Source organism: Anas acuta, chromosome 1 (genome assembly GCF_963932015.1).
Source record: "Anas acuta chromosome 1, bAnaAcu1.1, whole genome shotgun sequence".
In the NCBI taxonomy this organism is placed as follows: Eukaryota; Metazoa; Chordata; class Aves; order Anseriformes; family Anatidae; genus Anas; species Anas acuta.
In genome coordinates this window covers 74,987,454-75,004,185 of record NC_088979.1, presented here as the reverse complement: position 1 = coordinate 75,004,185, position 16,732 = coordinate 74,987,454, and the positions used below count along the sequence as shown (strand labels likewise).

Genomic DNA, 16,732 nt, shown 5'->3' with positions numbered 1-16,732 from the left:
CTTATGAAAAAAATGTGAAATAATTAGAAAGAGTACTAATTAGCAATTTTAAATAAAGTAATTTAGCAATACCTGTAACGCTGTACAATTAACCCTAGCCTTTTTTTTTTTTTTTTTAGGTCGGCCAACAATGCAAGCTAGCTATATTGTGATCTGCTGTAAAAGGCTGCTGTTCCTAGCAAAAAAGGTGCTAATCGAAACTTTAAATGCACATCTGCGATTTCATTTCAGTTTCTGTGGCTTGAAATTAATTGTTGATACTTAAGCAGTCTAGAATATGCCTCATACCTGTCTTCTTTCTCATTATAAGTTGAGAATGTAATGAGAGGAAAGTTACTACTTCTAAAGTCCTCTGCAGACAGGAACGGTTCATCCCATATTGTTCTTCACATCAAATTTATTTTAATAAATGTCTTTATATTATCTGGCCTTAACCAGCATTCTCACATTTCTAAACTACTCAGGAAAGAGAAAAAAAAACACACACCTCCAAGCCTGTGAAATTTGCATACAATTCTTACATAGCAAAGCTCGTTATTTGACCCTAAACATTTTCAGATATTTTAAGCACATAACTAACATGTTTCATAACATGTTTCATTTTAAGAAGCATGATTTTTGTTTTGCTTGCTTGTTTGTTTTGCATTAGGTCACTTTACCTCATATGCTTGTTTCTTTAGGGTTTTTGTTTGTTTAATAAAGAACAAGATTCCCAGTTGCCACTATTTCAATCGCAAAACATGTCTTCATGTTTTTATGGTAGAAAATACTTGTTACAACTACTAAAACAAACCACCATTACAGTGATAGCACACCATCCCATTAAGTTGAATGTTACACCACATAAAACTGAACATATACTAGAAACAGACATTATTACCCGTTTACTGTAAAGGCCCCAACACTTCAACACAAGCCATGCACCACCTTCAAGGTGCTACCCGTATTTTACATCGGCAAAATGTGAGGTGTTGCTTCCGAGGACCGAGACCAACTTTTGGCCTTTCGAGAAATGCATGACGGTAAAAAAACAAACAAACACCTATATACATTCTGGCAGTAATCACTTGGATGTTTGTTTAAAATACTTTTAAAAATGCAACTTCAAGTGAAAAAGAGGGAGATGATCTCCTGTTGTCAGAATTTTATGACGCACCCCTATATTTAGGCTCCTGAGCAATGGTAATTACTTATTACTTACTCAGGTGCTAAGCAGCCACTAATTCTCCTGATTTCAATCAGAGCTGTGTGTCCTCAAAGCTTCCGAACACCCAGCCCCCTATTTAGGTATCTATATATAAAGTGCCGGCCTGTTAAAGCACCTGCTCTGCTCCTAAAAGATTACTCAGGAAGGGAATACTACCATGCACTTATCCAACTTGCTGGTAGTCCAGCTGAAGTTGTCTATGGTTTTTCAGAAAATGGTTTAGTATTTTGATAATCCAGTTAGATGACAGTCAAAGCTAATCAGAGTTTTAAGCAATTAGTTGCCTTTGGGGAAAAAAAAAAAAAAATGCGGCCTGAGCTGTCTTTTGCACTGCATGTCCTAGGAAGGTCTTAAGACTGAAGGTAGCAGCTGTTATCTCAGTGGGACTGTCTTTGTTTTTGTGACATAATTATACACTAGTATTTCTGGAGGGCAAAAACTCTTGTTTTGGAAGCAGAAATAACAACAAGTTGAGCCATGTCAACTGCTGGAGTGACAAAGTGGCATTACTGCCCCACTTGGGAAAGCCAGTGATGGCATACGTAGCATACAGCTTTAAGAAACCCAAGCAAGCAAGCTTCAGGGAAGGAAATCACATGTATACAAACACTGATAATAAATAATAATAAACAGAAGGTCTGTTCATTACATTATGCAGAACCTGGAAGAAATCATTATTCATCTGCCTGCCTGCTCAGTCTGGATTTTAGCGTAGACTGCAGGAAATACTTTCCCATGGTCAAAAAATATAGGCATGCAGGTGGGTGACTCTGTATCTGACTTCATCAGAACTCAGAAACATAAGCGCTGGGAACCAGAGTAACCAAATGAAAGACTACAAAGCAGACTAAACCCACCCCAAATTAGATGAAAAATGCACGTAACGTGCACATGACATAGCAATCAGAAAAAGGGTCTCATTGTCAGCTCCTTGAGCCAAAAGATAAACATGGTGAAAATACAGAATCTAATTAGCAAAAATATTTTGATTATGTGGCTCTCTCTTTGGAACAAGCCAGCAAGAAGGAAGGAGTCAAATTTGACTTTGTCCTTTTACAGGCAATTCTTGAAGAAAGTGTAGCAATTGTCATAATCCTCAGTATTTCTAAAAATGTCATTCTAATTACAGTGATGTTAATCTTTATTCTTATGCACACGCTCAAAAATGTAAAATACGGTTTATTACATTTCAGCCTAAGAGATTAACACATTACTATTTATTTTTATTGGCAGTGTGCCCAAACACCCCAGATCTGCAAGGCTGATAGTGAAAAGGAAAATATTTCTGGCCTCAAAGAGAGCAGATCTATGGTTGCCTGGAATGTGTAAACAGCCAGAGCCTGCTTTACTTCCCACCCCCACTCTCACCTCCTCTACGTAACCTCCCAACGTCAACACGGAGAGCTGCCATCAAGCCAAGGAGAGAACAGAGAGGTGGTAACATCAAATAACAAAATTCCTGACATTCTGAGATGCAAGGGTTTGGATTTACTGAAATGTGATGGTACCACACAAATGGCTCGAGACTAAAACAAAAACAATGCTGCATGAGACCAAAAAAAAAAAGGAAAAAGAAAAGAAAAATCAGCTGAGCAGCAGTTGTTGCTACATGACAGACCTGGTAAACACAAACTAAAGGAATCCAAATGCTTCTGTGTATAGACCATTCTTTGTGCAACTAAAGATCAGCCAGATAGATCTGTGCTGTCAGAGAATACAGATCACAGCCCTACAAAAGAGAAGGGTTATTAAAAAAAATCTACACAATGTAACAAAACTGACGCCAAAAATTAATGTTGGTATAAATTACCACCTGCAAAAACAAAGATTATTACTTGTGTACGATATATACACCCACAAAGTAGTAAGTCATAAAAAAATAAGATATCATCACATCCTTAAGAAGCTTACATTATAATTAAATCAGTGGTTTTTAATCTCTTGAAATTTGTGGACCTATAAAGATACCTTGAATAGTGAATTTGAACAGAAGGACAATAGACTTCCTTTTTTTCCCCACAGATCTCTTAAAAAAAAGTCTGTGTCCCCTAGAAGCTTGTAAGCTGTGGTTTGAAACTACAGAGTTAGAGAACTGATAAATATTAGTGCTGTTATTTACCTAGTAGCTTTAGTCTTCAAAAAACAAACCAAGAATGCACAAAAATACCAAAAGACAACTGTAACATTTGAGCAAATGCCTGCATGTGACGGGGAGCTCAGAAAACTGGAGAAAATAAAAAGGGAAAACTTGGGAAAAATTAATATATACCTATTTATACATATTATGGTGTAGAGTATAATGCTGAAATAGATTTTGATAATGTTGTTTACCAGTAATAGGTCAAACAGCTCTAACTTTGCCATTTTTATGAACGCATTTGGCTAACATTCAAAAGAACACATCCATAGACTAATGAGGGTAAAACGCTGGCTCAAAGGAGACAGAAGCAAACGGTCTGTCAGTATAATATTTGCAAACTGTTGAAATCAATAAATTCAACCTAACCAAATGCAGTGCATACAAACAGAAATTAAAAGGCTGCGGCAATTGGCGAATACATAAACGATGTTTCAGGCCACAGGGCATGCTTTCTCACATACGTTAGCACGTTAAATAGGCTGGCAAGACATCCTCCCTGCTTGAGACACCAGAGAAGTAACCATATGCATTTCCGAAGACAAAAAGAACAATTAAGATAATGCTTAAAGCGCAATTAGATATTTATGTAAAAAAGAACTATCTATAGAATGTCCAAGTCATCAAAAATGTCCAAGTCATAAAATTTACTTCTAAAACTAGAGAATATAATGCTCTTTCTACCCAGTTTTCCACTGTTGACATACATAGAGCAGCTACCCCAGAGCAAACCAATAAGTAAAAAAGCCCACATACACCACATTGCCAATACACAGCCATACTCATTCTAGGCTTTTTTTTTTTCCCCCTTCACTTGGGAGCAGCAAATCATGTTTACTTCTATGGCCAACATCTCCCATGACAGATGAAGCACGGCGCCGTGCACTGCCAGGTTTCTGCCTTCAAGCACAGCCCGGCTGATGCCGCCCCAGCCAGCATCAGGACTGAGAGCTCAGCAAGGCTTTGCTGTGATGGCCTGGGTCAGCTGGCTGTGATCCATCTCAGGCTGCACAGAGCCAGGCTGCTGAGACTGGTAGCAGCACAGGTTACAGAAGGCACTGCTTCTGTTACTGAGCAGATGCAAAAGATGCAGGGTGCTCTACTGCCAAGGGTGAAGCCTGGCTTGGGGTCCTCCCAGAGGGTACGATGCAGGTAACACTTAGGCAAAGGTGTGCATCAGCTGCTGGGCTGTATTGAGGGCTTCTGTTTTAACAGGTCACGGTCAGCAGAAGAGCTTTGAGACTACACACGATACGGATGGACAACAACAAGAGCATCCTGCCAATGCTCACAAGGTGCTCGATGGGCGGCTGCTGTTAGAGTTTCTGAGACCTTTTGATGTGGGCTGGCCTGAAAAACTACGGGCACTTGTCTGAGAAAAGCCACAGGCTCTAATCACTGACCTAAGTTGGACATTTTCCAAAATACGTACTTAGAACCTCAAGCTGCTAAGTTTCACACATTCTACTGCAAAATACTACACCTCTGAAAATGCTGAGATAAGTCAAGAGAGCTTTTGCACATTTTAAAGAAACTGGGCTCCAAATCTGGACTTCATGTTTGTCAGCCACATGAACTTCAAAGAACACAGTGAGGACTCACGTAATAATAGTATTCAAAACAGATAATAGAAGTTATACTATATGAAAAAGACTACTTAATTAGGCTACAGGAGGAGGAAGGGACACTGCATTGCCTATTTCATTACCAGAATACTGACTTTCAGTGTAAAAGCTAAAAATCACGCACACCATTACTCAGGCACTTTAAAAAAGACTGAAATACACTGACTTAACCAGTCAAGAATCTGTACTGTCATCATGTAAGGCTTGATCCTAGAAGTCTTCTGCATGTTGCCGAGGAAGTTTTTACAGTTTCGGACCATATCTATAACTGGATTTGTTGCATGTTCAGAACACAAATGTATGATCAACGTGGCCCTTGCTGGCACTACCCACACACTGAGGAGCTGACAAAGAAAAATTGTGAAACATTAAAAGCCTCCAGTGAAATGAAATCTCTTAAACACCACTAGAAACTCCAATAGTCTTTAAGCAGATGAGAAAAAAAGAATGAAAAAAAAAAGTTTTTAAAAGTTTAAAAGCTGTTAAAAAAAGGTTGGAAAAACACAACCGAGGTTTGTTCCGCAGCAACCTAATACACTAAATTCAACTCTGTTAGCCAAGAACATAATTTACAGATTAACAAATTAAAGCAATCATTACTTCTAACCATGAACTCTTCAACAAAAGAGAAAACTTTTTTTCATAATTTACTTTTGATACTTTGCTATCCTAATTTATTTATAATTTGATGGAAAGTAAGATTGTACTATAGTAAGCAGAACTTGACATTCACACTTTTTAATAAACTAGATGTAAAATAAATTGTCAATGTGTTTCGATCTTTGAAATTTCTAAGAAAACATGAATAGAAACTTCATAGTAATTCTGTAGGATGTCAGGCAGATAAATCATCACATTCCACTGAAATTATCTAACTGCAGAAAGGAGTGCCCTATCAATTGTCTTGTAAAGATATTAAGTAACATATTTTTCTTTTAACAGATACATATCCCAATTTACCAAAAAAAAAATCAAGGAATAAAAGTTGTAGTTCCAAACAACCCCATGGTGATATGAAGATAGTAGTAAGCAACTACAAAAATATGTATTTTAAAATATGTGCAGAAGACATGCTACTTTTTTAATATGAGAAATTAATTTATTTCATGCTATATGACATACAGCAGGTGTATAGATACATGTACATACCTACTAATAAGCACAACACAGCTTATCTACAAATCCACCATTCACTGTGTATGATCAAACTGACGGTGTATAATGGCATTAAACACATTGACATCAGAGAACACTGAACCCGTTCAGGTGTCAAAAGTTTTTTTGTTTTTTTTTTTTTAATCCAAAATATATGCTGCTGGTAACGTCATAGACACCGTGACGAATATACTTCTTACTCTAAACAAAATATAAATGAAAAAAAATGATATACACGTCAGTGATCACATATGCATACATACACACAAAGCGTTAAAAAAAACAAAGAAAAAACGGACACAAAAAGCCAGTGCTGTAACCACAAAAATAACGTTGACATATTAGAAAATACCCACATAGTTTATATGCTACCATCATAATAGTGAAGAAATGCACTGGAATAAGTGCTCTGAAGATGTGTCATCCTAGCCAAGAAAAAAATACAGTTCAAAACATTCCTAAAAATTTTTTGTTGGCTGCTTGACAGTCTGCAAGTTAAAACCAGTGGAGCCTGGCTTTTGAGGTAACCTCCTCCCACTCTTCCTCCTCTTCCTTGTAAACTGCCCGTCATGGCCTAAACTCCATTCTATTTTTTACCTAACCTCTACCCAGCACCACCAGACTACGTAGCAAATACATGACAGTAGTCCCCCAGACAAGCTGACTTGATTCATCAGCAGTGAAAGTAATCATTACGTGAACGTTTCAGTCTATGCATTATACAGAGCTCACATTCACTGTTTTCTTCTTCTCCAGTATTGTATTTAGGGCCATCTTTTTCAGCTCGCCTTATGTTTTTTTCTAAGCACATAAAATCCTGTGAGAATGAAGCTGGATGAATTTTTATGATACACTGTCATGCTCTGCTTTCAAATTAATTGGCTCATTTAAATTAACTGGTTATTTAAGACACTTATTGATACAAGCAGAAGCATCAGAGCCTAGGGTTTGCTTTTTTTTTGTAATATAAAAACAGATTCCCACAAATTCTTAATGAATTATATAATAACAGCAATACAAAATAGAAAGCACTAATGAAAATGGAATTAAAGAGACCTTCAGTACCTTTCACACAGAATGACAAAGTCTGTGTCCTGTGAACACCATGCCATGTTATTAAAAATTCACCTGCTCCTGTTCTTTTCTTTCATTTCTGAGAACTGGATGGATGGGAAAGAAGATACGCTCCTCATTAGAATAATTCTCATGCCTGCCTTTTATCTGTGCCTTCCAGCTTACATTATTTTAAGAGTAAAAATAAAAGAAGTAAACTATATTAACTACACAGAACTATACAAGCTTTTTTAAATGACTGAAAAAGGCAACAGAATTAAATCCAAAAAGTAAAAAACAGCAAAGTTAAACCAAAAGGAAGGAGAGTTGTGTACATATAATTGGCAATACCTTCTGAAAAATCAAAGGGATTTGGTGTGCTTCAATCAAGTCTACAATCACATTGCTTTCCTAGACGTCTAATTCCTACACGCGTGTAAAGGGGTACAAGAAGAGTTAAGTTTGTTTTGTAACTGTAAAAAGCACCAGATAGATATATCCTTGGAAACTAATCCCCACAATATGAATAGGCACCGCCTGTGCTAGGGTTCTCTGTCCTACCCTGTCAGCAAAGCTCAGCCCTATCTGCGAGGAATGCTAGGAAAGAGGGGAGTTCTGCCTCCATCTCTGCTGAGATCTGGGATCTGGGTTTGTATTTTACTTCTAGGAGTGACCAAAAACCAAGTAGTGGATTAAAATAAATAAGTAAATAAACCAAGGAGAAAGAAATGAAGAGGTGATGACTGTGATGGCACCCCAGCCGTAACCTCCCCGCCAGCCCTGGTCCGTGGGCACAGGCACAGCGGCCATGCCCGAGCTGGCCGCCTTCCAGCGAGCAGGCTGAGCACAGCACAGCACAGCACAGCACACCGCCACTGTGCCTCACCTCCACCTTCCCCACAGGCCTGACGGCCAGCCTGGCCCCGTCCCACACTCATCTCACTGCCTCTGCACCGCCCCAGGTGCTGCTGCTGGGCCTTGATATCCCTGCATATCCTGGTGAAGGGCCTGAGAGCACAACCATTGCACCGCAGCACGTTTCTTCAGCCTCGGGAGGGTTCCTTTTTTCTCTAAATCTGGGGGTTTTCAACTACATAAATGCTGTGTGTATGTAAGCACGTGCACGCAGAGAGGACAATTAGTTAGTTCATGTTAAACGATTAGTATTTGTGAAACCCGTTAACAATCCCAGCTGAGACTGTGTGCTAACACAAGTCTGAACCCTAATGGGTCTCTGGACGCACTCGTGCCCTGCCAGCAGCGACCGGGCTGGAGGCAACAAGCGACCTGTAGCTGCTGAACAACACCGAAGCTATCAGATGGCCGTAACAATTTGTAAGCACAGGTTACCAACATACATGGATTTGCAAAAGCTCAGTCTTTGACTTAACATCTACCAACCACGCAGTGTGAAGGTCAGTTCTTTTGGAAGAACTTCTTCCCAGTAATTTTGCTGTCGGCTACTGGACCATGGTCCAATCAGCACAGGCTCATCAGCGGACACTTCTAAGCATGAAACACACACTAGCAGCCCTATCCATGTAATCATAACAGTGCCACAGCATCCTTTCACTAGCGCTCCTATAGCACGTGATTCTTCTGCTCGGACTTCGTATGTAATCGTATGTAGTTGGCTTCACTCTTGATCTGTGGAGCACACCTTGCAGCCTGGCTTCAGTGGTAAGGGATTAACGAGGAGCCAACGGTGCTGCACAGCAAAATGCCCCAGAAACCAAAGTTGTACACCCAGTGCAGTTTGCTGCCTTCAAAAAGAAGCACAACAAATGCATTATTCTGCAGAACGACAAAGGGAATCTATCCACCAGAAGAAAATCCTCCTTGTTTTCCCAAAGACAATGTCAAAGGATATTTTCCAAGTATTTTAATGCCTAAGGGAAAAAAAAAGTTGCTTCTTTGCTGTATCAATAATTTATTGTAGGTATGGAAAAGTTGTGTTACAGTAGGAAAGAAATAGAGTAAAATCGCATTTGATGTTACCACATCTTTCCACCTAAGCAAATTACGGTTTCATATGATAGAACACATTCTGAACCCACAACATAACAGTAAGTTGAATGGTAACCAAGAATTAGGGGATCAAATGAGATTTAGGTCAAGTAAACGCAGCCGTGTTTTGAATGGCAGCAGACTGACGTATAGGCCAACTGCTACGTATCAGCGGAGAATATTGCTTTTTAAAAAGCCTCGTTTCACCCTCCAATGGCAGTCAATAAAACTCAGCACTTAATTAGACAAAGGTATCATGATAAGCATACGTACATAATTACGGTGCATTATTAGCACTGCTCGTTTGCTCAGAAGCAGCCACAAGCCTTATCACCTCAGGATCAAGAGGCGCAGCTCTGTCCACGTGCTCAGCGTGCTGCGTAACTTCTCGTAACCAGTGACTAAGGCTCAACACCCAAGCCAAACTGTATCTACGCAACGCACTTATTAAGAATTGAAATAATTGCTTCTTCACACTACAGTACTACTGGCGTGATTTTACACTGCGTGGCTACCGTTGGGTTTGGGGCATAAAGTTCTACCCTACATAAATTAATGAATCTCCGCACACTCTCCGATTTCAATAGGACAAGCAGACACATATTGATCGCCTGTATGACAAACAGAGAAGGTCAAGAAATGGGGTTAAACACTGTGATGGCCCTTTTACTGCATAAAGTCAACAAAATGATAAAAATGGAAGTCAAACCACCAGCTGTGCCTAAGACCAAGCCTCTCTTCCTACCGCAGCCATAGCGGTAACCAAACATAAGAACGGGTTTGGTGGCTGGGAGCTGGACAGGGCGTTATTGAGGCCTCACACGGGCTACGCACATAACCATACGCTCTTTTCTCCTTAAGCAACAAATGAAGAAATCCGTCACTTCCTGCTGGAGCGTGACGCTTGAAGTCATCGATACCACTTCAACAAAATACAAACACGCACGAGAACGGTGATGCAAAATGCCCGTGCCCCTTAACAGGCAAAAAGTCACATAACCATAGTTCAACGTGCTTTCAGTCAAGCTTGCAGAATGTATTTTATGTATTTCCATGTAATTAACAAATATTAGTAGCCGTAATTTATTTTTCTCTGTGTAGGATAAGATGCCTATAAGAGAAAACAGGTAAGAAAGGATAACCTTTTCTTATGAAATCAAACATCCTTTTCTGATTCCACCTAGTTTTCACCCAGTCCTAACTTGGAAAGGCTTCTTGTGTTGTTTTCCAAACAAAACACCATTCTTATCCAAAATTCCATGGTATTGACGGTCAGACTGCCACAGAAGAAAACAAATAAATGAATGAATAAGATATTCCCTGTCTACTAAAGAAAATAAAAATAACCTAAAACCTGTTTCTCACCTTTGGACATTGGTTGCAGTATTGTTAAAATGACCGATTTCATGTTTAAGGAAGGCTGCTATTCCTGTGCGGAGCTGCAGTTCCAATGTTTTTGTTTAATTTCAACCAACTTGTCCAAGTAGGCCATTTGGTAGAAACCTATAAATGGCACCCAGGGGGTCTGGGCTCTTGCTGTAAAGAGGTCAGCTATTTCCTCCTAACTAAAAATAGGCAAGAGGAGGGAGGGAAAGAGGGAATGGAGTTTAATTTAGCAGCTGAAAAGGAGTTTACAAAATTACTTCCATCTTGCCTCATAATGAAGATTATGAAAAAGAATCTGCCCTCAAGAGTTACAAAACCTTGCTGTTTTTACAGGCAGGCTGGTGCATATAACATGAACTAATACCACGAACCCAAGGAGTAGCAGTGAAGGGACGGCAGGGTCAGGCCTGCGCGTTGCAAAGGTGAGAGGTGGCCGCAGCCCGGCTGCATGGAGCAATCTGATCCTTTACCTCCACATGGCACCTCCCGGTGCGAACAACTCTCCTCTCTCCTTCCAGACAAGGTCCTAGGCTGTTGTCCAGCAGATCGGGCACCACAATCACCTGCTGCTCCCCGGAGCCAGTTTTTTCCACCATTTACCTTCCCGGTTTTCTGTCTCTCTCACTTACTCCGATTACAACCTTTCCAGGATAACAACTGTCATCTAGGATATTCCCAACACGGCCCTGACTTGAATGGGGGCCCCTTGGCACTACTAAAATATAAACAACATCAGTTCAGAACAAACTACAGCACGAATTCTAGCACTGAACTTTAAAAGCTGTCAACAGAAAACAGCAAGAGCACACCGAAGCACACCAGCTATAGCCCTGGGACAGGTTTCCCGGCCTGATCCCTGAGATGAACCCAATTGAGAACACCACCGAGTCCTGGGCGCATCTCACCATGGGCTTGTGCTATGACAGGCATCGGACACTGAAGTTGTCTTACTTCATCAAGAGCAGGAGGGCAAAGGATGTATTCAGGTGCAACTTATTTGCGGGGGGAAGGAGGGAGCGTGCTATGAGACTCTCGGACAGTTGTGTAGTTGGCAGCGCTCCCATGCGCACAAAGTTCTTAACCCCCTTTCTTTCCAAAAAGGATGCTGAAGGGTGAAAAACCAACCGTGGCTGCTCCCTAGGTCACTGAAGGTGTTAAACAGAGACAAGGAACAGCAGTTTGCTCAAATCTCTAACGTTTTACTGTTGTCGCATGCAGCCCAAGAAAGGTTTAGTGTACTTTTAAGGTGATAGCATCCTCCCCCTCTAGCACTCTTTTTTTCCCTCCCACCCCCTCCCCAAACCCTCTGTGGGAGAGCTTCCCTTTTCTACTACTACAACCGTCACTGAGGCGTTGCAATTATGATCTGTAATTGTTAAAAACATAAACAAACACCACCAAAACACACCAAGACAACCCCACTCTGCTGCCAACCGTATCAGCTATCGCAGAAGGAAGGTATTTACTTCAAACCCTGCCGGGTGTCCCTGTGTCGGGTGGCACACTACCTGCAGGGCAGGAAAGGCCTGAGCCCAGCACGTGCAGTCACACGGTGAGCAAGGTGTGTTACGTTAAACCTGGCACTTGCCACACGGGCAAGCTGTTAAAGGATTGCTAAGGAAGAAAGATGCAACACATTGGTCACCAGCAAAGACTTCGCATTCATTACCTACAGGCAGAGACCCCTCCAGCACAACACATTTCCACACTACCAACCTAAAACATCAGACCCAAAATTTTAACCTGGCACTCCATTTTACTCCGACCATCCCTGACAGGGCGCTCTTCCCACCGGAGCGCCCGAGCTCCCTGCAGCATTACCCGGGGACGTGTCCCCGCTCCCACACCACGCAACGAGGCGCACCAGCACGGCCGCTCGCCCTCCCCACGCCCCTCGCTGAGCCTCGCACGGCCGGACCCTCGTGGCGCAGCGCAGGAGGCACACGCTACGGCGGCGACGCCAGGGCAGCCGGACGCCCACTTGGAGAAATTAATAACCGAGCCCAACTTTTAGGGTGTGGCTTTGTTGTTGTTGTGTGTTTGGTGGTTTTTTTTCCTCCCTCCCCTCCCAGCGCCGGGCAGGGCGCCTCCTGGGGAGCCAGGTCAGGGGTCACCGCCCGTGCACCGCGCTCCCCGCACTCAGCCCCGCAGCACCGGGGCTGTCCCGGGGGGTGGCGTGGAGGGGGCACAGGGCGGAGAGGTGCCCCCAGCCACAGCTCCAGCCGCGCTGCCCCCGCTCCCTGCTCCCCGCTCCCTGCTCCCAGTCCCCTCCGCACTTGGCAGGCGTGCAACAGGTCCGCGCCCCCCCGGCCTCCCCGCACCGCTGCCGGGGGAGCCCGGGGCCGGGTGTGTGTGTGTGCAGTGTGTGTGTGTGTGTGTGTGTGTGTGTGAGCGCCGGGTTTTACCTACTTGGAAGTAAACTTGGCGGTGCCGGAGCCGGGCTGCGCTCGCTGCCTGCCGCCGCTCCGCGCCCTGGCGATGAATGGGCTCCCCTCCCCCAGCGGCCGGCAGCGGCAGCCTCGCGTTTTTCCTCCCCTCTCGGCGCTTCGCCCGCCTGCCCCCAGCCGGGACGGGACGGGACGGGACGGGGAAGGGGGGTGGGGGGGGGGGGCAGAGCACACGGCCGGGGCCGGTGTCTGGGCGGCGGGGAGGCGGTGGGGGGGGGGGTAGGGGGGTATGAGGGGGGGGCAGGCTGAGCCGCAGCGCAGCCCCCGCACGTTTTGCCGCAATAAAAGCCAGGAATAAATGAAAATAAATACAAATGATGGAAATAACGAAGCGAGGAGCGCGCCCCAAACTTGGCTGAGGGCTGCGGGGGGGGGGTGCGGAGCCGCCGCACGGCCGAGGGGCGCGGCGGGCCCCGGGGAGAGGAGGAGGAGGAGGAGGAGGAGGAGGAAGGGGATGGGATGGGGATATGGGGGGGGGGAGGGCGGGTGTCCCCTCCCCGAGCCGGGGCGCCGCGGGCAGGGACTCACCTGGCGCTGCGGGCAGGGGCCGGGCGGCTCTGCCCTCACTTGCCGCGCATGGTGCAGCTCGCGGGTCCCGGCCGGGCTGCCGGCAGCCTGCTGCCCCCCCCCCTTCCTCCTCCACCACCACCACCACCACCACCACCACCACCGCCTCCTCCTCCTCCTCCTCCTCCTCCTCCTCCTCCCCCCCGGCGCACACGGCCGGCACACGAGGGAGCCCCGGCGGGCGGGCAGGGGGGCGAGGAAACTTTGGGGGCGGAATGGCGGCTGGGGGGGGGGGGGGGGGAGCAGGGGGCAGGCACCGCCTGTGGCCGTGTCCCTGTGTGCGTGTGGTGTCCCTGCCGGCAGCCCCCCCCTCCCCCCCACCATAAATAACTAAATTTGAATTGAATCGAATCGAATTGAAGGGAATTGGAGTTAAACGGGCTGCCCCCTCCCCCACCCGCTCCCCTCCCCCCTCACACACACACACAGCGGCCGCCCGTTAACCGCCAACCGCCCGCCGGCGGCCGTTAGCCCACGTACACCCCCCCCCATATACCTATATATGCACATATAAGGTGTGTGTACATCTATTTCTGCACAAATCCATTTATTTATGCCTGTATTTTATTTATTTACGCGCACGCAGCGGGGGCTGGGGCACGGCCCGCCCGCTGCCCCCCCCCCATCCCCTCCCCTCCCCCCGCCGGCTCCTTTCCGCCGGGCGGGTCACGTGGGCTCCCTTCGGCCTGCCCGGCCACCCCGCGCCGAGACCCAACAACACGCTGACGTCACCGCCCTACCGCCCGGCGCCGAGTAGCTGCGCACGCAAAAACGGGCCCCGAGGGCCGCGGGGGTGCCCCCGGGCCCCTCGGTGCCGTAACGGGGCGGCCGCAGGCAGGGGCTGGGGCCCACGGGCAATGTCCCGCGTTATCGGCGAGTAAAGGCAGGGCTGGGCTGGGCTGGGCTGCCAGTGCCTCCTGCTGTGGGTTTAACTCTTTCTGTCTTTGCCCCCACACCGTGGTTTTCCATCCCCTGACTGCACAAATGGCACCAAGTCCCCTTCGGTGAGCCAGATATTCAAAATAAATAAGTGCTTCCACTCCTGTGTAGGCATCGGTAATAAAAATCTCCTCACAAAAGTGCCAGAAATACAGGTCAACTATTTGCTCCTCTTTTAAACTATAAAAAAAATAAAATAAAATAAAATAAAAAAAAGTGAACTTGTGACATTTCTAAGAGAATCGGTATAAAAACCTCTGATATGGCAGTGAAAACTGACCTGGAGCTTCACCTCGGGTAGGTGCTTCGACTGTTTGGGTACAGCTGCCACACGTAGCTGCTGTGTTGTAATGCACGGATATTCCCCAAACTGAGAGGTGGCACGTCAGGCACCGGGCTCCTAACGCCTGTGAGAGCTTTCTTGTTATGAGTTGTCCCGTCAGACGGCCTGCGTTGGGCAACCAAAGGCTCCTAGCACATTAATAACAATAACAACAACAACAATAATTTAGCACATCAGCAGTGGCAGGCTTTGATTCCCATTTTGTGAGCCCCTTTGCAGTACAGTATCTGATATCTTTCAGATAAACACTCTCGAGTTTATCTGAAAAATGAACTCCCAAACTCCTAACGAGTCGGTCATGTGAGCAACTGCTCCGCAGCATCAAAGGGTTTCTCATTGAGCTGTTTGTTCACACCAAGAGTTTCAATTTTAAAAGGAAACTCTGATTGACTAAGATATTTTCAGGAATTGAGACTGTCGTTGGTATTTTTTTCCTCACATATTACTTAATTGTTATCTTTGGACCAGACTGAAAGCTTTTGCTTAATTGACGAGCACTTACGCAAGCAGGCCTCTTGAGTGGAACAACATTATTTGTGAGGCCAAGTGCTCTCGGACACGAGCAAAAGTGTTCTGTAATCCCTACATTTCTCCAGTCCGAAGAGGAAAAGAAACCAAAGAGCAAAGTGGGAGACCTGAAGTCTGAAAAGTCTGAAAGTTTGGGGAAGTCGAAAGTGTCAAAATGTTGTTTTGATTCTTCAGAGAAAGCATGGTTCCGTCCTTTCTTCCCACCCTTTTTCTGTCCATAGTTTGCTTCACGTGGCTTGTAACACCTGCACTTTCTTCTGATACTTTTTCATCCACCTTTTTGAGATGTGGAGATCTAAATTTTTCGGACAGGAATTCGATGTAGCCTGATAGGAATCTAGTCATTTCTGACAGCGATTCTGATGCTATTGCTCTGCCGCAGCCTCAAACCGAGATGCACTATTCATAGTCCCTTGCCCATTGCCATCATACGATCAGTGCGCACCTTCTGCTGCTCAGGCGTGCTGCATGTTGTTTAAGTGCTAAGCCAAGTGTATTTTTTCTTCCATATAGAAGATAATAAGAACATATTCAGTGACTCTTCCAAGGCACAGTTGCTAAATGGGTTAGGGAAACGTTCTTCCTTAGTGCACGGGGCATATTGTTTAGTATGTGGGACATGTATAATTGTTATTACTTAAGGTGAAATAAATCAGAAACTTTGATGCAAGTACTCTGCGCTCCTCTGATCTATTTAGTGGGCTGACACGATGGGCTGAGCTAGCTATATGGGTCCCTTAGGATCCTCAGATGGAACAGATATTTTTTATGTTGCTCTAATTTACTCTCAGAGACATCTTGGCCTCCTGCCAGTCTGGGGCAGACAGAACAGAGAGGTGATCGTCTCTTCCCTTGCCCTCCCTCATCCATGCAGTGTTGCATGTCCCCAGCTGTGCCGAATTAATGTGTGGGAGGTGGGACAGCTTATGATTTCAAGCCTTTTTTCTTCCCATGAAAGGTTTTTCGAAGAGAAAGCAGTTCTAAGCAGGAGCTGGCTGCAGAGAGTGAAAAACTGCAAGAATTATCAGGATCAGGTCTCCCGCAGGGAAGCCAGCCTTACACAGAGGTGGCGTTAGGGCTGTGAGGGATGCTGGCCAGGCGCCATCCCCCTGAGCTGTTCGGGTACTCTGCAGGCCCGTTCGTCCCTCCAGGTGCACCTCCCGGCCCCGCACACTGCCTGAGAGAGCATCGTCAGCCACAGCGCCTTGGGCATGATCCTGAGGTGCCTCGGCTGGTCTCGTTTCACCCAGAGGAAAACAAGTTCCCCTGCTCAGAAACTGCTCTGCCGTGTGTGCCCAAGTAAAGCAAGCGGGGGGCAGTCAGGAGATGCATCTCAGA

At 45.2% G+C, this 16,732-nt stretch overlaps 1 protein-coding gene across 10 annotated transcripts in view; it reads right to left on the bottom strand.

Moving 5' to 3' along the window:
* The window catches only part of TBL1X (transducin beta like 1 X-linked), a 198,415-nt gene extending 184,754 nt beyond the window's left edge, over positions 1–13,661 (bottom strand). For 4 of the 10 annotated variants that reach the window (XM_068682540.1, XM_068682512.1, XM_068682549.1 and 1 more), the window contains exon 1: positions 13,546–13,660. The gene's annotated coding sequence lies outside the window, so the exon portion shown is untranslated. Of the gene's footprint in view, positions 1–12,979; positions 13,442–13,545 lie in introns of those variants that run through there. The other 6 variants (XM_068682557.1, XM_068682503.1, XM_068682564.1 and 3 more) reach the window with 3 other exon arrangements.
* Between the last annotated feature and the right edge of the window lie 3,071 nt (positions 13,662–16,732).